Source organism: Cucumis melo, chromosome 7 (assembly GCF_025177605.1).
Source record: "Cucumis melo cultivar AY chromosome 7, USDA_Cmelo_AY_1.0, whole genome shotgun sequence".
Lineage (NCBI taxonomy): Eukaryota > Viridiplantae > Streptophyta > Magnoliopsida > Cucurbitales > Cucurbitaceae > Cucumis > Cucumis melo.
In genome coordinates this window covers 21,206,598-21,220,544 of record NC_066863.1, presented here as the reverse complement: position 1 = coordinate 21,220,544, position 13,947 = coordinate 21,206,598, and the positions used below count along the sequence as shown (strand labels likewise).

The following is a 13,947-nucleotide window of genomic DNA, read 5'->3' as shown; positions in this document are numbered from 1 at the left end:
GAGGAAGTGAAAGGTGAGCAAAATCAAGAAGATACAAATAGTGATAGTGAAGAAATTCTCTTTACGATAAAGAGAAGACAAAATGGGAAATAAATTGTTGATGTAGACAACAAAACAAAAGAAGATATTGACAGTGATAGTAGTGAAAAAGATGCAGAAGAAGAAATGGAAACAAAAAGAAACTAAATGAAACTAAAGAAAAACCAAAAGGAAAAATATGAGCGACAAAAAAACGCCAAAGGTTTCAAATACGCTATGGAGACAACTAATTTCAAAACAAGAAGAAACAAAGAAGAATTTAAACTTAAGAATACCTTAATTATGCTCCATCCTTTGATCTACACATTTCTCAATAGTCGTAGAAATAATTTATATTATTTGTAAAGCTTCAAGTTTTTAAATTTTAACTTTTGAACATTTCTTTGTTTTATACTTTAATAATTTGTAAGTTTCTTTCTACTCTAGTTTGTAAGTTTCTTATTAAATCTGACCTTTGTGCTTACAAACTATTTCCTATTTTAAATTTAGGGTCTCAGATAAACAGTGATAGCACATTAATAATGTTCATATGAAATAAATAATGATAGATCTGAAAGAACATGTAGACATGGGCAGTGGAAAACAAGATCAGTTTTACCCTAATTACATCTAGACTATTTAGATATTAACTGATACTTTTTTAGACAGGCATAACGAAAATCGTATAGAAATTAGGGTTTGTCACGCCCTGCCCCAAAGTCACTTCTCGCAACTAAGTGGAGGCATGCTGCCTAGAACTTCAATGCTTACCACATCGCGTAGTAAACGTTGAACGCTTATTAAGTGGAACTACTTCTCTTTTATAACCTCGATGTAGGGCTTAAACATCAAGTTTTCTTAACACCACAATGGAATATGACTTATTAATCATAGCCGTATTGCTAAGTCCTTAAATATTATCTTAATAAAGGCTTTCTGCTATTTACGCGACAGACACAAGATAACACAGTGGAATGAATATAGAATTCTTCTTTATTAACTCAACACCTTTACAACATTCAAACATAACTAACAGTTTTACTTACCACAAGACATAAAACAAAACCTTACGACCTTCCTTTGCCTAGCACAACTTTTTCAATTTCACATCTGGTTTACTTGCCTCATCGTGTAGCAATGCACCTTATTCCCTTTTCGCTACCAAGACATAGCTATTTGTGCCACGGTGAGAGAGGCTTGATGGAACTCTCTTGGCACTGATACTCAACCTCCGCTCTAGTTACTACCCTTTTTCCCTTCTTTACCTCTTTAGTTGCTTCCCAAAGATACCCTTTTCCTCATCCACTGCCTAATGCTACTTCTTGAGGCGGAGTACTTAAAGGTATGAAGCCTTCCTTTCCCTAGCTTAGTTCTTCAACTCCTTCGCTCTCTAGCCCACGAGGTAGGCCTCACTAACCTGGGTATTGCTCTCGTCTTTCTTTGAGTCGGGTCATCCGTATTAAGGAGCAACCCGCTCTACTCCTTAGACGTAACAGAAATTTCCATGACTAATGCACCATGTAAGGCTACTAAATAATTTTCCCTCCCTTCTTAACTAGGTTACAACACCTATAGTCCATCTTTCGCTTGGCTTCAATGCCTGACAACCTAGGGAGGGAAAACTTTAAAACATAAGTCAAACGGACTGAGTGAGTGATGGGTTGAGAAATATCTTTTTGAGGGAAAACAATAATAATCATATAGCAAATATCAACAAGATTAAATTGTGGACAATAATTTTCAATGCATTAAACCACACCACCATTTTCATAAGCATAGAGAAATTCCACGCATTTAAAGTCACCACAACCATCTTCATAAGTACAATCGATATCTGCATGTTCAAGCCATCACACGTTCATGGTAACCACGACATTGTCACCCTAAGCACAATTAATTTTCTCACGTTCAAGCTATCATGCGTTCGTATTAACCACAACAGTCATCACCTTAAGCATAATTAATTTCCTCGTGCTCAATTCATCACATGTTCAAACTCATTATAGGGGCCCAGGATTCTCCTCTCGTCTAGACCTAGGATTCATATTCAATCAGCATCATGTGAGCTACTTGGGATTTCTATCAATGCCTCGTCACATTCATCATTTTTCATTCAACGAGCGTCTCTTTGTGACTTTTCTAGCTTGGGATTCTCCTCTCGCCTAGACCTGGAATTCACACTCAACCAGCATTACGGGAGTTACCTGGGATTCCCCCCAGCGTCTACCTGGGATTCCCTTGATAAAAAACAATTATAAATAATACATAGAAAGGATAGCACACTTACTTTCCTTTCATAGTATTTCAGTGGTCATCATATTCACACACTAGAAGAAATCTAGTTTTTAATGTCGGGTGGAAAAAATGAAAAATGGGCTTTAATGTCATTTTTCAAAAGGCGGATGTTTAATGTCAGTTTTAAAATGACATTAAAGATAGAGCTTTAATGTCGGTTTAAAACCGACATTAAACATCCTACTTTTTTAAAACTGACATTAAAGTTCATTTTTATTTTATTTTTATTTTTTAATTTTGTAAAAATTCAACTTTCTCTCTCTTACTTTACTCTTTTCTCAAACCCTCCCACACACGATTTTTCATCTTTCTCAAATTTCTTTCACCCTTCTCAATCTCATCACTTTCTTCCCTCTCCTTTTCGACAGCTACCGTCACCACCACCAGTATACATCAGTTTCTTCCATCCCAGTCGTCGTCTGTGTCCTGTTGTTGTGCTCGCCGTCGCCACCACTGTACCCAGCCGTTGCATTTGCAAAATATTCATCGTTTGCTCCTCTCGAGCGTTTAACATTTTGGAAATCTTAGCGAACAAACATAGACAGTCAAGCCTCCTTTTCAAAGATCAACTCCCATCTTCATCTTCATCACCGACTTTAGAAGGTTAGACCCCTTTCTTCCTTCTAAAATCTGTATTTTTCTCTATTTTCTTAATCGATCTCATACATTCTTTGGCCCTTTTCCAGCTTCCAATCTGCATCAGCTTCCCCCTTCCTTCAAATGGGTACGATTTTCTATTTTATCTATATCTTATCCAGCTTGTGTAATCTGCATGGAGATGGTCCATTTGTATTTCCTTCAGCTTAATTTGAATGTTTTTTTTTTTATTTGAGTTACGTTGAAGCATCATCAGTGTAATTAATTTCATTTTTTTTCAATTCAATTGACGCGCGAGGTATAACGTATGGATATAGTTTAATTATACATGGATATAGTTTGATTATATATTTCTTGCACCTATATTTTTAATTATTGTATTGCTAATAGAAGGATTCGAGCTACCTCTATTAAGGCGTGATTGATTTGCTCCAAATCTATTACAGATGATCGTTCTATTCAGGAGTGTTAGATTGTTGAATTTTATTCACTATTTCGTCCCAAATAGCGTAGGAGGATTCTAAAATGAGACGTTTGTGCTTTTGTATTGTCTTGTTCTCTTTATGGTCTTAGCTAATACTCCTGGCTGACGGGATTTATGGTCTTAGCTAATACTCCTGGCTGACGAGCTACCTCTCTCGTCATACAAAATGAAAACATTTAATTTTTTTTTATTTGCATTCCCAAAATTAGTGACTGTATCTCTATAAATTCACCAGCGGGTCTTCTTTAATGGCAAATGGGTTGTGTTTGTTTATTTACTTGAGTATTCTTTGTAGCTAACCTTTTTGGATTTAACGAAATAAGGGAAAAATAAGAGGAACGATAAAATGGCTGCTGGAGGGTCTGGTTCAAGGCAGCCACAATTCCTTGTGAGGGCTGGGGATGAGAATTTTTCACATGCTCCGTTGATTGAGAACCCGGAAACTGATCAGATTATTGTTCCTGATGTGAGCCTTTTAGTCTTTTTTAATGTTTTGATGGTTAATCCTTGTGAGTTTTCAAATGATATGATAATTATTCATTAAATTGCATTTTGAATGAGATTATGTTAGAGTTTAAGCAACTTGTGTAGGCTATGGACTATTTGGTATGGACAAAAGTGCTGAAGGAATTTTTTTGATTGATAGCTACTGTTGCGTGTTATGTGCAGAAGGAAAGCTGGAAGAACTTTTTTGCATACATGGGCCCGAGATTTCTTGTTTCTATTGCATATATTGATCCTGGGAATTTTAAGATTTCTAGTTTATCTCTTTTGTACACTACTTTTTGATCAGTGGTTTGCCTCTTTTATTCCACTGTGAATGGGATTCTAAAGATTTTGTTTGATTATTCTCAGTCGAGACTAATCTACAATCTAGTGCATAGTACAAGTATGGGGTACGTGGCTGGTCCTTTAGATATAGTTTCTTAACTTTTAACAACCATCAAACACATGATTTGGTGGTCAAAGGCTAAATTTTATTATCATCTTTCAGTCTCTTATCCCAACACCCTTCTATGTGGATAGAAGTAATAAAATAAGTATGTTGCTATGAAGAGATAACGTGACCCATTCACCATAGGCCTCCTCGTTTATAAACATATGTATGGTGCTTGCCTCCAGCCTAATCATAAAATAGATAAGTTTTTTTTTTGTAGATAAGGAACAATCCTTCTATCTTTAGTTTATTTGGGCTTTGTGGCTAAAAAGTGAAAAATTGATGTCACTTTCTAGATCGCAAACAACTAAAGGTATATGGTTGGCTTGATGCGCCGACATCGAGCCTTGTACACTTATGATGGATTTGGAAGGAACTGATGGAAGAGAGCGAGGAGAGGTGCATTGCTATGCCCTTTTTGGTTTTCATGTGTTTCTTTTGCTTGTACTTTCATTTATTTTTGCTTTTTTATTATTTATTTATTTTTTAATTTTCCACAAATGTGTTTGTCAATGTTTTGAATTCAGTATATCATTGCATGCTTCTTTTTGCAGATACACGTATGTGTATGTATATCTGTATGTGTGTGTATGTAAGGATATGTGTGTGTGTGTATGTATGTATGCTTATGTATGTATTTATGCGAACATACTTATATTTTTGTATCATATCAAGCTAAGATGTATACTTTGGTTTTTTCTTAATTTGCTTTTGTCACATTCTTTTTAAGGACGACACTGCATTTGAGAAGCAAAGTACCTCTTTGCGCTTGCCGTGTAAGATATAGTGCTAATAAATATGTGAGTGCCATTAGTTTTGTTTTTCAAATATTTATTTTATCTTGTAACATGTGTTTCAGTTTGATTTTCTTCTAAATTTATTGTTTCTACACTGTCTTGTTTAAGAAGTTGTTATAATTTAATTTAGGTGGTGTCACGATATTGGCCGTGAGCAGGCTGCAAATAAGCCTCTCCTCAAAACTGTATTTCAGGTATTCCCTTTAATCTAGTTGGGGGTCATGGTGTATCTTTTATAGTATTAATTTAATAAATTTTAGTTGTTGTTGTATGCAGGTCATGATGAGATTGTTCAGTCCACATAAAACAACACTAATGTTTGTCATACGTGATAAAACAAGGGTCTGTTAATATTTACTGGGTAGTTTATATCTTGAGCTGTTGTAGAAAAACCATATGTTGTAAGCTTTTAATTTTCTAATTTTCTTTATTGCTTTTGTTAATTTTTTTGTATATAGATACCATTGGAAAATTTAGAGCCTGTTCTTAGAGGATGTACATAAGGTAAATTATTGGTGCTCTTAAATATTGTAATGCTCAGAAAGTGCTATTTTGTTCTTATTTTGCTCTCTCCTCTCTAATTACCATGATCTCTAATTCTCTCCTCTCTAATCATAGTTACCTTTACACTATGTTGTTTTGTTGAATGTATGAGTAACTCTTTGCTAAGGGACGGAGATACTTCTGTGGGTCAGTTTATTCTTTGAAAAAAAAAAATACATATTTGTTTCTATAATTCTCTTGTAAATGAGAACAATTCCTTAAAAAGTGTTTGGTGTGAAATGCATATTTGTTTCTGCAATTCTAAAGATTAAATGATGCTTCAAATGGATTGTTGGTTGTTGATTGTGTATTTTGTGTTGATATTTTTGTTATGAAATGCAATGGTAGGAAAGGGAAAGGCCTTTAATAACACTAGAGTGAAGCATAGAATGAAGCAGTCGATTAAGGTGTCCACAATTAGTAACAAGCTAGTAGATATGATGATTATTCATGGAGGAAATATGGCCAAAAGCCAATCAAGGGTTCTCCACACCCAAGGTATACAAATATGATTGCTTTACTTTTCAGCTTATTGTGTTGATGTTGCTTATTTCTTTATAGATTGATATTGGTTTTCATAATAATGTTATGTAAAAAAATGTGGATTATTCATTTGGCGGGCAATATTATGAGCTAATCAATTACAAGAATTCATAGGTTGCCACATAAAATGTTTTTTTTTTTTTTTTTTTTTGGAAAAAGGATTGTATATGATTGCATCTATGTAATATTTCTATTATTAGATTGAAGAGATTTAGGAAAGCCTGATGAATGGGGTAGACTGAAGAGAGTTATGTGGATTGGGGTGTTGATATAAAATCTTGAGAACTTTTCATCCTTCTCTGCAATTTTAGTGCTTCAAACAACTTTGTTATTCTATATAAATGGTTTATTTGGATATTGTTTGTAGATAATTGAAGTCATATCGGGTTGAAAGCTAAGTATTGTGCAGAGATGGCTAAGCGACCGTTGAAAATTGAAGACGGAGAAGGCGTTTTGGATTTTTAATTATTTAATTCTTGTATTAGGATCTTTTTTCATGTACTGTTGTAGAATGTATATATAAACATAATATTAAAATTTTATTTTGTGTATTCAAATGTAAAAGACAAATATTATAGTTTCTAAAATAATATGAATTACATTGATTTCTTGGCGTGTGAAAAACATATTTATCTATATTGACCCAATGTCGATCTATAGGACAATAACGTAACAATTAAATAAAAATAAATTTGTAAAAATGAATCCAAAAACTAGGCTTTAATGTCGGTTTTAAACCGACATCAAAGTTCAACCGACATTAAAGGGCTTCAATAACACTATCAAAGATGTCGGTTGAAAACTGATAAACCGACATTAAAGAGGCCTTTAATGTCGTTTTTAAACCGACATTAAAGCCCAACCGACATTAAAGGTCAGATTTCTTCTAGTGACATAATATAATCAACGTTAGGGTATTCTCATCAACAGAACGCACTTCTCACATATCACGTTTATAATCACGTCACTAACTAATCATGGAAGACATTCGCAAACATTTCTCCCATTAACGAAAGATTCACATATACTAACTATTTATGGACTATGTTCGTAAATGTCTCTTTCTTTGGCCAGAATTCACAAATATTCTACTTACGATAGCTACTCAAAGAGAACAATATTTACAGAGATACTCACTTGGATTTGGAAGAATCTTCCATATAATAACTCATATACAAACAAAGAAAAGATTTTAAACATAAATGGAAAATTTTAGAAAAATATCATTGGAAACTTGTTTTTCACTCACTAATATACTTAGCCTCGACTCCTCCCTTATCTGCTTTTGGATGTCTCTTCCCACCTAATGATTTCCTCGACCAGCTATCTATGATTCGAGATCTCCCTTCTTTCACCTTTATCTGAAAATCTAACTCTTCTAGACAAACACTCCCTTTTCCTTTTTGGCCTTTGATCCTTTTTATAGTGACCTCCCATATCCAAGGGTCTCTTCAAAACTTTACACGTATCTCCTTACCGACTCCCTATGCCATGTAGCCAACCCAAACTCGACATGTGGGCTACCTATCAGTGGCAATTGGACTTTTCCCTTGAGACGCACACCTTATCTCTTCTGGGAAGCCAAACTCTTTAATTGCCCGACCCTCCTATCTTCTTGGGAAGCAGCAAACATTTACTTCCTCTCAGTGAGTGATCAAGTCATTATGACAACACACTTCCTCCCTTCCTTCCTTTAGCATAGGCATTTCTTCTCGCAATCTATTCTACTCGCCTAACTATTAGCGTTTAACGTATGCTTCTTCCTCGTCAGCTTCTCCTTATCACATCCCTTGCCTTCTCGTGATGGTACTTAAGTATTTCTTTTTGTGTCACCTTCTTACCTTTTGCATGTTTCTTCGTGGGATGTCCTATACTACTATCCAAAATGTAACGACCCAACTTTTCCGGACTAAGCTGAGGTCACTACCAAATACCAAAACTCGACCATTCAACATAAAATTTAAAACGGACCAGATACGATTCATTAAAACATTATAAACCTTACAAAAGACAGTTTCGGGCCCTATTTTAAATAATAAAAAAAAATCACAAAATAAAAATGTCAAGTCACCAGTCTAAAATCACAGTCAAAATATTCTGACAAAATACATAGCGGAAACGAAAGAAAATCAGACGCGTCCATATGGCCTTCACGCATCCTTCCTGCCTCTCGTCGGTCTGCCCCTCGCTGTACCCCTACCTGAAAAGTTAAAGAAAGGAAAGGGTGAGTATAAACATACCCAGTAAGGGACCCACTCTGGGCCCGTTAGGGAACAACAGTTAACTTCCTATTCGGGGGTACCCTACATAACAGTCTAGTGGTTCCGTAGAACGCACATATTAGTCTAGTGCTCCCGAAGGATGCACATATCAGTCTAGTGCTCCCGAAGGATGCACATATCAGTCTAGTGCTCCCGAAGGATACACATATCAGTCTAGTGCTCCCGAAGGATACACATATCAGTCTAGTGCTCCCGAAGGATACACATATCAGTCTAGTGCTCCCGAAGGATGCACATATCAGTCTAGTGTTCCCGAAGGATACACATATCAGTCTAGTGCTCCCGAAGGATGCACATATCAGTAAGGCACACTACCCCACAGATGAAGCTAACCGTTACCCCTCAGTCCAACTAAACTGTCTACATCAGCCACATCCCAACGACATTCATATCACAGTCCCACCATAGGCTTTGTCAATCAGATAGTATAGGTTTAAACATCCACACCCTCAGTTGCTTTATGCATTACCGATTCGCACACCAACTAGGGAAACCCTAGGTCCCATCGACTAACCAACCAAAACCGGACTCACTGTCCTTCCCCATCCAAACTCCATGAACCACATCCAGACCAGTGTTTGATACATACTAAACCGTAACTTTAAGGTCCATCAACATATAATTTCAATCCACAAATAGCAGTCACAGTATATTTTCATCAGACAAAATATAATATCAGTACTTAACAGTCAACACGCATACAGATATTCAGCACAGTCACTAACGTGTAATCCCCTGTGGATTACTACGGTTTTAGCCTGGACTCGGGGTCCAGTAGTAGGAAAACCCTTACCTGAAACTCGGTTATGCCCCTCGATCGAAAACCACGCTCGACAGATCTACCTAACGAAACACGAAAGTTTTAGTTGATGATTTTAGTAGCAGTTGTTTTAAAAAGGTCATCCGCTGACTTACCCAAGGAAAAGAAGCTAACCCAACCAGGTCTGCCGCGGAACCCGAGAACTTAAGCGTCAACTCTGCACTACCTTCAAGGGAGAAAAGTAGGGCCATATCTTAATTCAACATTCAAACTCAAATCGGACGAGGTAACATTAGGGAAATCATCAGAACAATCCTTACCGAAGACTCACCGTGAACCGAAGTGGAGGAAGGAAGGCTTAGGTGGCTTGGCTCGGCTCGGCTTGGACTCGGCTCGGCTCGGCTCGGCTCGGCTCGGCTTGGCTCGGCTCGGCTCGGCTCGGCTCGACTCGGCTCGGCTCGGCTCGGCTCGGCTTGGACTCGGCTCGGCTCGGCTTACTCGGCTCGCGGCTCGGCTCGCGGCTCGCTCGGCTCGCGGCTCGGCTCGCCGCTCGCTCGGCTTGGGGCTCGGCTTGCGGCTCGCTCGGCTTGGGGCTCGGGTCAGTTGGAACCGGGTCGGGTCTGGACGAAAGAAAATGGGCAGCGCGGTTTTGAGGACTTTCTCTCTTCCGGCGACGGCGGCGGTGGCGAAACGACGCTGGGAGGTGTTCGACAACGGGGACGGAGAAGAAGAGAGGGAATGGTGGCGGAGACGAAGGCGGAAGAGAAACGGAGTGGTGCGGCGGCGTCGGGCGATTGAAGCCGAGAGGAGATCCGAAACGAAGGGGAGCCGCGGCGGACGACGGTGGCCGAGGCAGACGACGACCACACGGACGGAGATGGAGGAACCGGCGGCGATGCAGAAACGAGGAAGAAAGCGATGGAGGAAGAAGAGGAAATGGATGGTTCGGGTGGCGGCGCTGGCGAAACGGAGAAGAAGAGAGAAAAATTTTCGGGGGGGAAGAGAGGAGAGACGGCGCGTTTTTAGGGTTTTTATTTTTTAAAAAAAATAATATATATATATATATATATATATATATATATATATATATATATATAAACCTTAATAATTATATAAAATTAATAATTTAAATTCAATAATGATATATATATTAATATTAAATGAATAATAATTTATTTTATTGTTTTAGAAATAACAATATTTCTATAATATTAATTTATAATAATATTTATAATATTAATATTATAACAATTAAAATAAATATTAATAATTATAATATTTATAATATTAATATTATAACCAATAAAATAAACATTAATAATAATAATATAATTAATATTATATTATTATTATATCAACTTGCATTTTTAAATAAAACGAGAACGAAATTTTACCTTAAATTTTCGGGGCGTTACACAAAATGACTTCTTAACGAGGATTCTCTCACCTGAACTTCTTTTCTATGGGTCAGGGTCTCACACATACTCCTTTCACGGAATATATTCTATGATCAAGAATCTCTTCACTCAGTATCCTTGTCATAGGGTCTATATCATCTTGATGGTACGCGATCAGGGCCTGATAACTTGTAGAAATACAAGTTATTGTAGCCTCTTTAATAGAACAACGAGGCCAAAATGTAGAAGAAGTCTATCAAAACACAATGATTATATTGAAAAAGCATAAGCATTTAGAAATGCACTTTACATAAGCATCCATGTGCGTTTTACCGTATTTTAGTGTCTTAACGCAGGGTAAAAGCAAAAGAAGAGATTAGTGAATCGCAGAGGATATCGCGCAAGAGCTACGTGAGAATAGTCCATCTGGCAAAATTAAATGCTAGGCAAGAAGCTTCATCATTACGCGAGGACAGCTTACTAGAAGACAAGAATAGTAGCTGGGGGTGATTTGACTTGACAATGGCAACTTTTGATGTCGACATGATTAGAAGAATATAAGTTTCTTGCCGAAAGTTGCTTATATAAAGGATCCATCACCACCAAGAAGTGAGGCTGGCTATATGAAAAAGTCATATGATTGTGTTTGGTCGAGGTCTGAATGGACCGATAAGGCTTGGAGAGACCAAAACCTAGAGAATGGCGGAAAGGAGTAGCCTTTTCGCCGTCAGTAAAAGTTATCTTCTTTTTCTCCGACCAAGCTGTGAGTGAGAGCTTAGAGTTTGAAGGAAAGGAAGTCCATTTTCTACTTCCCCTAACTTGTAAACATTTTCCATTCTCTTTTTTTCCCAGTTTTGTATTTTTTGTAATATATGTTGTTCATATTGTACAATGGCCGAAGGCCTGCATTCTTTAATATATTATATGTTTATAACTCTTCAATCCATTCATCTCTTTACTTTTCATCTGTCAATGTGTTATTTGTAGTTTAATCTTGCGATAAGTTCTTGATAAGTTGCTTTACTTATAACTCTTATCGCGTTAATTGAACTATTTTATTACTTGGCCAGTGTATATCACCAACTACCCGAGAGGGCAAGTAGCAAGGATATGGTTAACATACGCAAGGAGGGGTTTAGAGATGAACCGACGACTATATCACATATACTCTATCTCTAATATTATAACTGGTGGCTATATCATATTTTTAATATTTAAATCCCATTAAGCATAAAGATCTATCTCTAAACTGATAACCGATGGCTATATCACATATACTTGTCGGTTTCTTTCTCCTTACCTAATTCGAACAATTCGACTAATTCTATCATACTATTTTAAGATTATTCCATATAAGTTAGCAAGAGAACTTTATGGACCTATAGATCATAGGCTCCAACGATCCGAGATTAACTGGCTAAACCCTTTTAAATCGATCTAATCAATATTGTCATTCCACTAAAGTCTCGTAATTGCACTTCGCTCACTATAGATGTATTTATGTCCTTCTAATCACTACTACAGGAATTGGATTACTTGACGTTAATACAGTGTCAAATAAACCTTTATTTGACGTTTTTAAAAGCGTCAAATAATTGACTGTCAATAGATGTTTACTTGACATTAAAATATCGTCAAGTATATGTTTACTTGACATTAAAAAACCATCAAGTATACGTTTACTTGACACAATATTAACGTCAAGTAATTCATCCCACTTAACGCTTTTTATGTGTCAAGTAAGGTTGTATATTTGATACATTTTACGTGTCAAGTAAATGTATACTTGATAGTGTTTGCAGGTTAAATAAAATCGTATACTTGACACTATTTACACGTCAAGTAAAATTGTATAGTTAACACTAAAAAACTGTCAAGTAAGATAATATATTTGATTAAGTAAGATAGTATACTTAACATGTATTTAACGTCATGTATTCTATTTATTAAATTATTAAATATACAAATTTTTCATTTTCTGTTTCCTGTATTTGGTACATTCGTTTCAAAACATATCCATCAACAAAATAAACTTTCCAACCGGTAGTTATACAACAAAAAAAAAATTTGACAAATAATTGAGTATAATAAGTAAAACAACAATAATTTCATTCTTCTCAGCAATGTCATCAACAACTACACAATTCCAATCCAAATATAGCCAACTAAAATTTCCTATATGTGGCCTATTCCAAAATCAACAATAATAATAGCTATCTTATATAACCAAAAACATGTGTTGTATACCAAAACTAAAGTCTATCCCCTAACATCTATTGCCTCATGTATATAAGTCTTAACTTTTTGCATGTTGCAAAAATCAATATCTTCTTGCAAAATGTAACTCTTTTGAGGTATAGTTGAAATGAAAAACTAGCTAGACCTATCAACCATTACCCTTTTAGCATATCTGAGAATATACTTCAATTGTATTGGTAGATTGGATGGTTCACTAGTAACTTCTACCTCCTTTATCATTGGCCTTGAAGCTTTTACCTAACACAAGTAACAATCTACAAACTCATACACGTAAAATTTACCCAACTCAAACTCTTTTGATAATCTACTCTTTGACATCCATGATTAATCCATACTTATAATATACTAATCTTGGATCTACAAAAAAAATTTACAATATTCAAAATTAGGTAACTCATTCAACTTACTATCCTATCAACAAACAAATCGCAATCTAGCTTAAGTGTTCTAATAGTAAGATCATTTACATCAGAATCAAAGCTCAAATTAACAAGCAATTTACTCTTCGTCAAACCTTAGAGTAGCGAGGTAAATAAAGTTTTATTTAACTTCGTCCCAACTAAGTAAGCAGCTCTAGTGCATTTAAATTAAATAAACTTTTTTTTATTAAGATAAATCACATTAGAAGCTCACACATTCTTCATAAATTGTATGTAAGAAGAACTATATCTGTTTTTAGGGACGAAAAAAACTATTTTCTAACTTAAATAGCATACTAGGTAGAGGAAATATTAATACCTCTTTATAGAAACAAGAAGTTGATTAAAATTTTAAAAGTGGCTTTATCCTAAACGTCTTATCCACTCCCACGTCCCACGTCTCACCCCATAGCCTCTATCTGACCTCTTCTAGAATGTGTGAGCTTCTGATGTGATTTATCTAAATAAAAAAAAAAGTTTATTTCAATTTAAATGCACTAGAGCTACTTACTTAGATGGGACGAAGTTAAATAAAACTTTATTTACCTCGCTACTCTAAGGTTTGACAAAGAGTAAATTGCTTGTTAATTTGAGCTTTGATTCTGATGTAAATGAT

General features: G+C 35.9%; 1 long non-coding RNA gene across 1 annotated transcript; it reads left to right on the top strand.

Moving 5' to 3' along the window:
- The first annotated feature begins 5,089 nt into the window (after nucleotides 1-5,089).
- Nucleotides 5,090-5,470, top strand: LOC103492905 (uncharacterized). The gene is made up of 3 exons (XR_001763100.2): nucleotides 5,090-5,131; nucleotides 5,259-5,322; nucleotides 5,405-5,470. It is a non-coding gene; the product is annotated as an uncharacterized LOC103492905 (long non-coding RNA).
- Nucleotides 5,471-13,947: the final 8,477 nt, after the last annotated feature.